Here is a 9,641-nt window from a genome sequence, read left to right as displayed (position 1 = left end):
TCAAAAAGCCTTGACTTCAAGTCCCAGCAGCTTAGCAACCTGCTAAACCCTGACCATGTTGTTTTTCTCAGCTTAAAGTTTACCTCTAGAAGTTTTTCACACTGAAACCCTTTGATGTTTTTGCCTATAAAATAAGGCGGGTTTTTCTTCTTTGTTAGATCCAGTCTCCATCAGAGCTGGATCATCCTCCCGACTATCCGTTGTTCAACCATTTTCGTGTCTTTTGTCTTTCTTAATATTTCTTTTGACTCTTATTTTCTCAAGCCTGCTCACGGTCTGTGTTTGGTGAATTCTTCTTTCGCTGTGCAGGACACAGTGAGAATCCAGACTTTGGACGAGGCACGAGAAGATCTCAGAAGTGACTGTCTCCCAAATTAACTACTCCAACAGAGAATGTAGCCTTTGAATCACCTTTATAAAAGCCCCTTGGTTCCTGCTGATGGGCAGAATCACAGTCTTTGGGACAGGACTCCCCGTGTTTCTCATTTGCTAGCAAAGCAATAAAACTACTTTTTCCTTTTTCTCAAATCTGTGTTCTCATCATTGGATTGGCATCAGGGACAAGGACCAAGCTTTTAGCAACAACCTGACTTGGGCTTTTCGGCAGATAATGCATGCACCTTTTATCCAAGAATCCCAGTGCAGGAGTCAGGTAAATGGGTGTCTACAGTTCTTCCCGAAAAACTATTTTAGTTTTACAAGACATTTAAATTTTTTAGTTATTTTAATATACATAAAATGTCCTTATTGTTTTTTAACCTGTTTTCTAAATTAAAAAAAAAAAATTGAATAATTTAAGGAGATTGTAACAATTGGTCAGTTTTTGTTCAAATGAGGATACTCCCCGATTTGTCTGCCTCCCCTTGACTTCCCATGGCCCTTACCCCATTCATTATTTCCACAGACACCTAACCGCAGCTTAAAGCTGATCTCGGAGTTAGACACACGGTCCTAGCACAAGGTCAACTCACATCTGAAATGGAGTTTCTGTTAAGTCTACAGGGTAGAGGGATGGTTGCTCCCGTCTCCTGCAGACAGCATGCGCACTGGCCCTGAGTTGGCCCAGGAGAGCTGCTGGGCCTAAGCTGCCCCAAATTCAGGGGCTGACATCTAGCACATCCAATGCACAAAACTGTCTAACATTGGCCAGGGATTCTCAAGAGTGCACATCACAGGTAGCCAGGGAGACAGTGGGATGCAGCCCTCAGGAACAGCTGTGTAACACTCCCAGAGCCAATTCTAGATTAATTTTCCATTTAAGACTGAAAATAAATCTTCTTACCATGATCACCATCATTTTCCTTCTTGGTGTCCTCTGCACTTTCTGGAGTACCTTGCACAAAATAATTTTTCCATTGTCATCCTAAATTGAGTAATTTTGTATGTGTACTGATGTGGCAAAAATCTTTACCCTTTTTTGCAAAGTGAAAAAACAGTAATCAGCCAGTGAAATTTTGCTTAATAAAAGGAATGCACATAAAATATGACATATTATATACACACATACATACTTGTATTTACTTCTATTACCTCAAAGAACATTGAAAGGACACGTAGGAAACTACTAAGTGTACCTGTAGGGCAGAGAAATTGAGTAGGGGCAGAAGAGGTGAACAGGGTCAGGACTGTTGCAAATCTTCTTGGGCACACCTTTTTATATATTATTAGGCCAAGTAAATGCATAACCCTTTAAAATTAATATAGTTAAAATTATATTATTTATTTTTGGTTCTATTATTTTGTGGTGACCAAAAGCTTAACTGGAAAAATAGGAAACTACTTTCTCCATTTCTGAGGTTAAGGAGTCTCATCTTTATTTTTTCCTGAGCTCAGAGATGGACCAAGTCCACTATACTCGAGTTTCCACAATTTTTTAACTCTAGTGCCCATTATTGATTCAGTCTAGAATATTTTTCTCCCCCCAAATCTTTTGTGCCACTTGTTGGAATTTTGAGTTCACTGGCAAATTTCCCAACATGGCTTTTTATCTCCTTGAACATAGCATGTACGTAGTTGTTGTACATCTGTGTCCAAATATCCCAGGGTGCGAAAACCCTGTTGTGTGTTGTTTCTTCTTTTCTTTACTGTCCTCTTTCTGGTGCCTGGTTATCTCTGATAATTTGCAAGGAAGTATTTGTAGAAATAAATCAAGGCCTAGGATGACGTTCTCTTCCTCCCAAAAGATTTTAGCTTTTGATACTAGCAGTTTAGAGTCACCTTAAACAAGTTCTATGCTTGAGCTTTTTTGGTGGGATTTCCAGTTGCCTTAAGTCTTTAAAGGATGCCAAAATGCAACTTGGATTCTCAAATCCCCTTCAGAATCAACAAATGCCCCCATCCCCCCCCAAAAAGCAACCCCAAGTTCCAGGCTCATTTCCACAGATTCCTTTCCTTTCCCAAGTTTTGGCCTAGCCATTCTTTACTAGTCCTTTGAATTTGGGAGGGATGGGGAGATGATTTAGAAATATTTTATCCAGTTTTTTTTAGTTGTCTTCATTTGTTGGGTTGGTCTGAATTACTCAGTCCTTAATGAAAGTAGAAATTCTTCTGATCCAGACCTCAGTTTTTTAATGCTTTGCTGTTCTGTGGATGTGAACTTTTTACAAAACAATTTTTTGATTTTTTTTTTTTTTTTTTTTTTTTTCCTTTAGTAGTAAAGTCTACATTGATTTTTGCACACACCACACATTGCTTCCCTCACCTGCGGTCTGGGCTGGAAGAGAACCCTGCATCCTACACACCAAATATCCCAGGAGAGCTGAAGTCAGAGAGGCCCTCCTTACCAGATTCAGAAACAGCCTGTTGATACAAATATTCAGGTGAGGCCTGAAGAAGGCAGGTGCCCAGCTGTGGCTTTGAGAATTTTCGCTTCAGTGCAACACTAGCATGAGGAGCTGCCCTGGCTTTAAGGCCCCTGATAGGTCTCAGTTTGCAGAACAGGATGTGACAAGATCGGAGCTGCAGCCAGCTCTAGAGGGAGAAAGAGAAGCCAAACAGAAAACAGAAGCTAAATGATGCATTAAAAACCTGTAATTCCCCCGCGAAGATTTCTTCTTCCGCAGGCTTCACTTTTAAACAAAGCTTTTTCATTCCATTGGTTTGGGGTGAACTGTTCCCAGAGCTTTTGTTAAATGGATCGATATGGGGTGAATTGGGTTCGCAGGAGAAAAGTTATGGAGGTTGGTTTTCAAAGGCTGCCTCTGTTGTAGGAAATCAAATGCAAATCTTCCCAGAGTCACTTATAATACTTGTTTTTGGTGACCACTCTCAGTGGCCACTGGGGATTGCCTTCCAGGTTCTGGGTTTCGGTTTCCTCATTTGTAGGTTGGGGATCACTACTCTGGGAGCGATTCAAGGTGCGCGGAGCCGGGTGAGCGCTGACGACCTGAAGTCCTCAGGGTCCCAGAAGCCAGAAGAAGTAGGCCCGAAGACCAGTAAGGACTGGCTGGCAGGGGGAAGAGGACTGTCTAGCGTCCTGGCTGCCCAAAGACAGGCTTTGTGAGCTGAGAGGCTGCACAGGAAGCCTCTCCCCTAGAAGGCGGGGCAAGGAGCGGTGCAGCTCTGGTGGCGGTTGCCAGACGTTAAGGGGGGTTGGGGCAGAACTCTCCTGAGCGCGCTGGGGAACAAACTGGGCGCCCCCCACCAACTTGAATGGCTGAAGGTGTTATAAAAAGCCTATTTGAAAAACAACCAGTCTGGGAGTAATCTTGCTATTTCTCCAGTTTCAGTTGAGGGAGGTTCATTTTTGTTTGTTCTGGTTTTGTTTTTTAATCCTAAAGCACATATTCGCTCAGGAAAGCTACCAGGCTCTGGGCCCAGATGGTGAAGATTTTCTGCAAAATGCATTGTGCAGCCTGTTGTGCCCAGTGTCTGGAGACCCCACAAAGACCACCGGAGACCACGATCAATGCAAGCAACAAAGAGTCATTTATTAGCAAGCTGGAGCCTGGTCCTCCGCGCACTCGGTAACCGGTGCCACTAAGAGGCCCTGAGCCCATGTTTAGCAGGATTTTTATAATGAAAGGCAAGCAGTTTTACAGTGCTCTTTTTGATTGGTTAACATATAAAATTGCATACAAAGTATGTTATCTTAAGTTCTGGGTCACTCTGACCACCGAGAGGAGGGTGGTCGTTATTTTTAAGTTCGCTTTTGTATCAGCAAAGTTTGCTTTTGGGTCAGCCTGACTGCTAGGGGAAGGGTGGTCGGCCACCTGGCCTTTACGGACAAAATAAGGGACGAAAATATTTTGCAGCTTTTCTGTGGGGTTGAGGGCAGTTTGGGAAAAGCCTCATATTTACACAAGTGCAGGCTTTTTCTATCTTTTCATTCCCCACTCTCCAAGAACATTTAGAGAGCCAATCTTGGGTCTCTATAGTTTTGATTCTTGCTGCTTAATGGGCTGATATTGGGCCCTTAGCACTATTAGTTGGACCGTGCTTACATGGTCCTTAACAAAAACTACTAACTTATTTAAAATACAGGGGCCAAAAGTTAAAATAAGCAAAAGCAGAGCTAAGGGGCCTACTAGGGTAGAGATTAGGGTAGCAAGCCAAGGGGACCTAATGAACCATGCTTCAAATCAATATTTTTGGGCCTCCCTCTCTCATTTCCTCTTGGCAAGACCCACTCTGACCTTAGCCATGGATTCCTTCACTACTCCAGAATGATTAGCATAAAACCAACATTCTTCTCCCAGGGCTGCACATAGACCTCCTTGCTTACAGTCTTTAAAGGCAGGTAAATTTGGTAATCAATGGGCTTAGGAGATCCTAAACATTTTATTCTCCCAGGGGCAGTCTCCAACTTCCAAAGGCAGATGACTTTCATGGCCTTCATTTCCTCAATTTGACCTGATCCCCCATTTCTACACTAACTGTCTGTTCCCAGTTCGGGCTTCATTCCCCCCATCTAATTTTAGGAACTCCTTGGTGCTGTAGGGAAAGGGGGTGACAATCGTTCTGGCTGCTTCAAGCTGGAAGGGGGCTGCGTGGGGCAAGGAGTTTGGAGTTCCCTTTTGAAAATCAGGTCAATCGAGGGATCTAAGGTAGAAGTCTGGTTGGGGAAGAGCAGGTTGTAAAGTCATCTGAGGATGAGTGCTTCTATGAGAGAAGAACAAAAAGACATGAGTACTGAAATGAGATTGGTACAAAGTAAATGTTGCAGCATCTGGAACATGCCAATACATATCATAAAGATGACAGAAGTCAATAATTCCTCACCAGGGGGTGGAAGAACTGAGAAGTTTTTCCCATAATAAGGCCTAGCAAAGGCTGGAGAGGACAAGGCCTTTATTTGGGGACTTTAATATTGTCCAGGTTATCAGGAATGTAAACACAACATTTAACTCTTAATGTCATTGATGTCCCCAGAAAATATAGTTAAGCTACTTAATGTCATCTGATTTTGTACAATCTCCCTTTATTGGTATACCCTGTGTTAAATAGAGATCTCTATATTTCTGTTACTTAGGGCTAGATAATCATACTAGCAAACATAGATTAAGCCTACCTGTGTAGCTTAGGAAGGTCTGCAGGCCTTAAACTGACTAAAATCTTCTGACTCTGGCAGTTTCTCTTGATAGTTACCAGGCACATTTGCCTACGAATCTTTCTTTTGTAGCTTCCACTCTTAATTTTAGTGGGCTAACACAAGTGTACATCTTAAGTTACTTTTAACTATTATTTCTTTTAAATGCCCAAGAATGGCTATATTTTGGTTTTAACTGTTTTGCTAGGTGTCTAAGATCAATCTGGTCAATGTGACCTGTTCCTGTCTGTTAAAGAGTCAGCTGAGTTGCCACAGGGATCACTCATAGAGAACTTAAGAGCAGCTTCTTAGCTCAGTTAATGCCATTCATTAGTCAGGGTCTCCTTGATGAGGTGGCTTCCCTTGGAAGCATTAGGGATGTCTCCCTTTTCCAATGACCCTCCTCTGCAGCAGGTGCACTGATTGGCTTTTTATCCTCCAGTGGTCTCATGAATCTCCCTGATCAGGAGGTTGTGTGACCCAGAGTTGCAAAGCTCCTTAGAGAAGTTCTCTTGGTCCCTGGATTCAGGCTGACTGAGGGCAAGACTCGAATACTGGCTTTTCTTGGCCTCCGTATTTAATCTCAACTCTAAGTTTGATCTTAACCATCCAGCAAGTCAGTGTCACCAGTCATAATATAAGAGTACTGGGCTTTAGCTTCAATGTTTATAACTTTACAGTCATTTACCCTTTTATTAAAATACTACCATATACTATCTGTTTTGTAGCTGATGTCCTATTATCACGAGTTACCTAGGTTGTATGTTCTGGAAGCAGCTACTTCTGCAAAACAGTAACAGGCAACAGTTTTACAAAATGAAATTAGCAAGAGTAAAAACATATTTAGCTTGTATAATAGCTATCTTGAATTTTGGCTGAGTTCTACATTATATACCCTGTTTGAGATCACAGTTATCTTTACAACAAACATCAAACTTTTGAGCACAACTTTAAATGAGTTAAAGTCTGGCTTACTTTGGAGCCATTCTAAAATGCAGCAGAGTGAGGCAGAGCCTTATCTCAGGTAAGACGGGGCTTTTCACAAATCTTAAGTAAAATGTTCTAATCCTGAAGCTAATTTTTACCCCTTTTGCCATGACCAGCATGACCAATTTTCAAGTTCAGTGAGGGGCAAAGGAGTATTAGAAAATAAAGGTTCATAAACACGGATTTTGAAGATTAAGCTGAGATCAGATGGAGCTCTGTTCTCTGATGGAAATGCAGATCTAAAGAGTTATGTTAGCAATCTTTATTCCTGTCTTATTATTAGGTTAAAGACCATGTAAGCATTATTCTTTGTTTTCAGGAAAGCTGCAGAGACTAGAACACCTACGTAACTTTTTTTTTTTCCACAACTGCAAAGCGCAATGTTAGGAGCTCTGTGTTGCTCTCAAAGAAGTCCACTGTCCAAAGTTACTGTAAGGTGGGCAGGAACTGGAGAAGGGAACTGATGAAATACTGGTTATCTAGCAAAACAATTTCTTTCTGCCCAAGAGCAGATCAATGTAAGAGCTGATAGGACTCCTGTACAGAGCCTCCCCAGGGAGGGTACTGTCATGGCAGTTAGACATCTTGTGCTCCTACACAGGAACACTCCCAGGCACCAGGCATGCTACAGTCATGAGGTCAGAGACCCCAATCTCAGTCACTGTTGTCCCATTTTTGCTATTGCGCATTACACTTTTTCTTAAATGTCATTTTAAGAAGTTTACATATATTGATTCCTGAGTCCATATGAACATTAGTTAACACAGTCTAACATTATATCCAAAACAGGAATCAATCAAAGAAAGGCTGAGAGAGCTTTTAACTTTTCTTTTTTGTAGCAAAATGGTTTCACCTTCTATGATATGAACCTTTAAACAAATCAGGCTGTCACTAACTCTTAGAAATACATTTACATTTAAAATTCTTTATCTCAGTGTAAAAAGTAACAAATTTTACACATACCCCATTGATAATAGGTCCCATAATAGAACATTAAATGGTAGAAATAAATCCCCAATAAAATGTACGCCTTAAGTTTAAAATGACCATTACAGACAAGTTTATTCTGGAGAATAGCAGCTTGATAAATTTCCTGCTTTAAAGATCTGGAAAACATGAACACATTTAATAAAGAGTGACCATTTTACAATTACCTTGATACCTTTATATTAACCAAATTTAGTTTTGAAAGAAAAATTTAGACTCTAATGTAGTACAATACTTTAACAGTTGTTTAACCACAATTGCATAAACCTCAATTTTGAAGACTAATTGTCCTAAAGAATAAAACTTAATAGACACAAAGTTAAGAGTAAATTAGTGTTTCTAAGAAATCCTTGCCATTTTACCATGTCATTTTACCATATAGATTAAACTTTGGTTTTTATCAGAACATTAGTATTTCACCTTAGGGAAAACCTTAAATAGCTTTAACTGTCTCATATACATACAACCAACTTAGTTTCACACAAACTTGTTGAAACTTGCCTTTTGCTTACACAGACTTTCTTAGCACTTACTTAGACCCTCATGTATTTCATCATAAAAACACTTTCTTACCCAGAAACATTTCCTTTTCCCTTTTACTAAATATATTTCCATACCCAGAACCTTTTATTTTTTCTTTCCTATTTGTTGACTCCTTTTTGTTCACATTCTGAAACAACTCTTATGAAATTTCTGAATTTAGATAAATCACTGTATTTTAACAAGATAAAATACTTTGTTGTTTATCGTACTCTAATGAAACAGTGAGAGGGGAGATGGTAACTCTAAATCCAAATCTAAGACCTCCCTGGAGCTTTGCAGAACTGGAGGGGGAGCAGGGGGAAGTGGTAAGGGAGCAGATGGAACGTTCACCCTCTGGTTTGGGGTTTTACCTGTTAGGACATAACTCTTAATAACCATGTTTTTAGTAATGACATGAAGCAATTTTAAACACTTTTTAATTTACCAACCTATGAAAACACCAATAATGTTTAAGTATGTTACTCCATGGAATTTAAGGACTTAAGAGTACTTAATGTTATTTAACAATTAGCATTTTAACTTTGCAAATTAATCAGATGTCACTAACAAACACATTTGAGTAGTCCCATACATGTTCAATTTAATTCACTTATTTTGAAAAAAAACAAGATATCAGACAAGTGTCCTGAACAGTATTTGCCATCTCTTTCCTGTTGAAGAAAAGTCCTAGAAACAATTGATATTAAACATTGTTTAACATCAACATTTCATTAGTTTGACCACCTAGAGACTTGCGAGTTATTTCTAAAGACATTTCACTTTTATTAGTTTACCCAATTTAAATTGAACCCTTTTAAATCACGTGAATAAAAGTATTTGGATCCATTTTTTAAATTTTAACTTTATTTGCGCTTATTATCTATGTCAATTTTGTCAGGTACATACATAGACAATACAACCTTAAACAATAACACATACACATAACACAAAAGCTAGAACTGATCCAAAAAAAATCATTAACCTAGGTATGTAGGATCAAAATTATGAGCTCAAAAATACAGCATTAAAGAAAAACAAAACAAAACAAAAATTCTAGAAAATGAGTTAGTTCTGTGTAGCAGCCCAGGAGTTTAAAACGGACACCTTTTTTTTTTTTTTTTTTTTTTTAGGTTATCCCCCCTCTCCCGCTGACACTGCTGCAGTTCATATTTCAATGCAGGCTTCAGCAAGGCCAGGCGGGGGAAGGGGGGGGATTGCCCAGGACTTTTTAACCCTTTTTTTCCTGGTTGAGAAATCGGGTTAGGTTTGACTGCAGAAAATCATGAAACATTATTTCCCACTACTTTTGAGGAATGGAGCTGCTATATCATATTCCTTACTGCCATGGGTACTCCAAGGGTACAGTGTTACAGCAAAAAGCCACTGCCGGTTGTCTAACTGGTTGAAAACCTGTTCCCTGTATAATTCCAAAAGGATGAAATGAATTTGACCATTGATTAGTATTTCTCCCTTCTGTCAGGAGATTTATAGACCCGATTTCCTCCAGGTTGGAGATGAGAAATTTAAGAGTGAGAAACAGTGAAAATAGTAATGGACTAACACAATGAAGAATTTAATATGAGATGAGTAAAGACCGAGTGCGCCGAGGACCAGGCTC

The sequence above is a fragment of the Sciurus carolinensis genome, chromosome 7 (assembly GCF_902686445.1).
Source record: "Sciurus carolinensis chromosome 7, mSciCar1.2, whole genome shotgun sequence".
In the NCBI taxonomy this organism is placed as follows: domain Eukaryota; kingdom Metazoa; phylum Chordata; class Mammalia; order Rodentia; family Sciuridae; genus Sciurus; species Sciurus carolinensis.
This window is presented reverse-complemented; position numbering follows the sequence as displayed.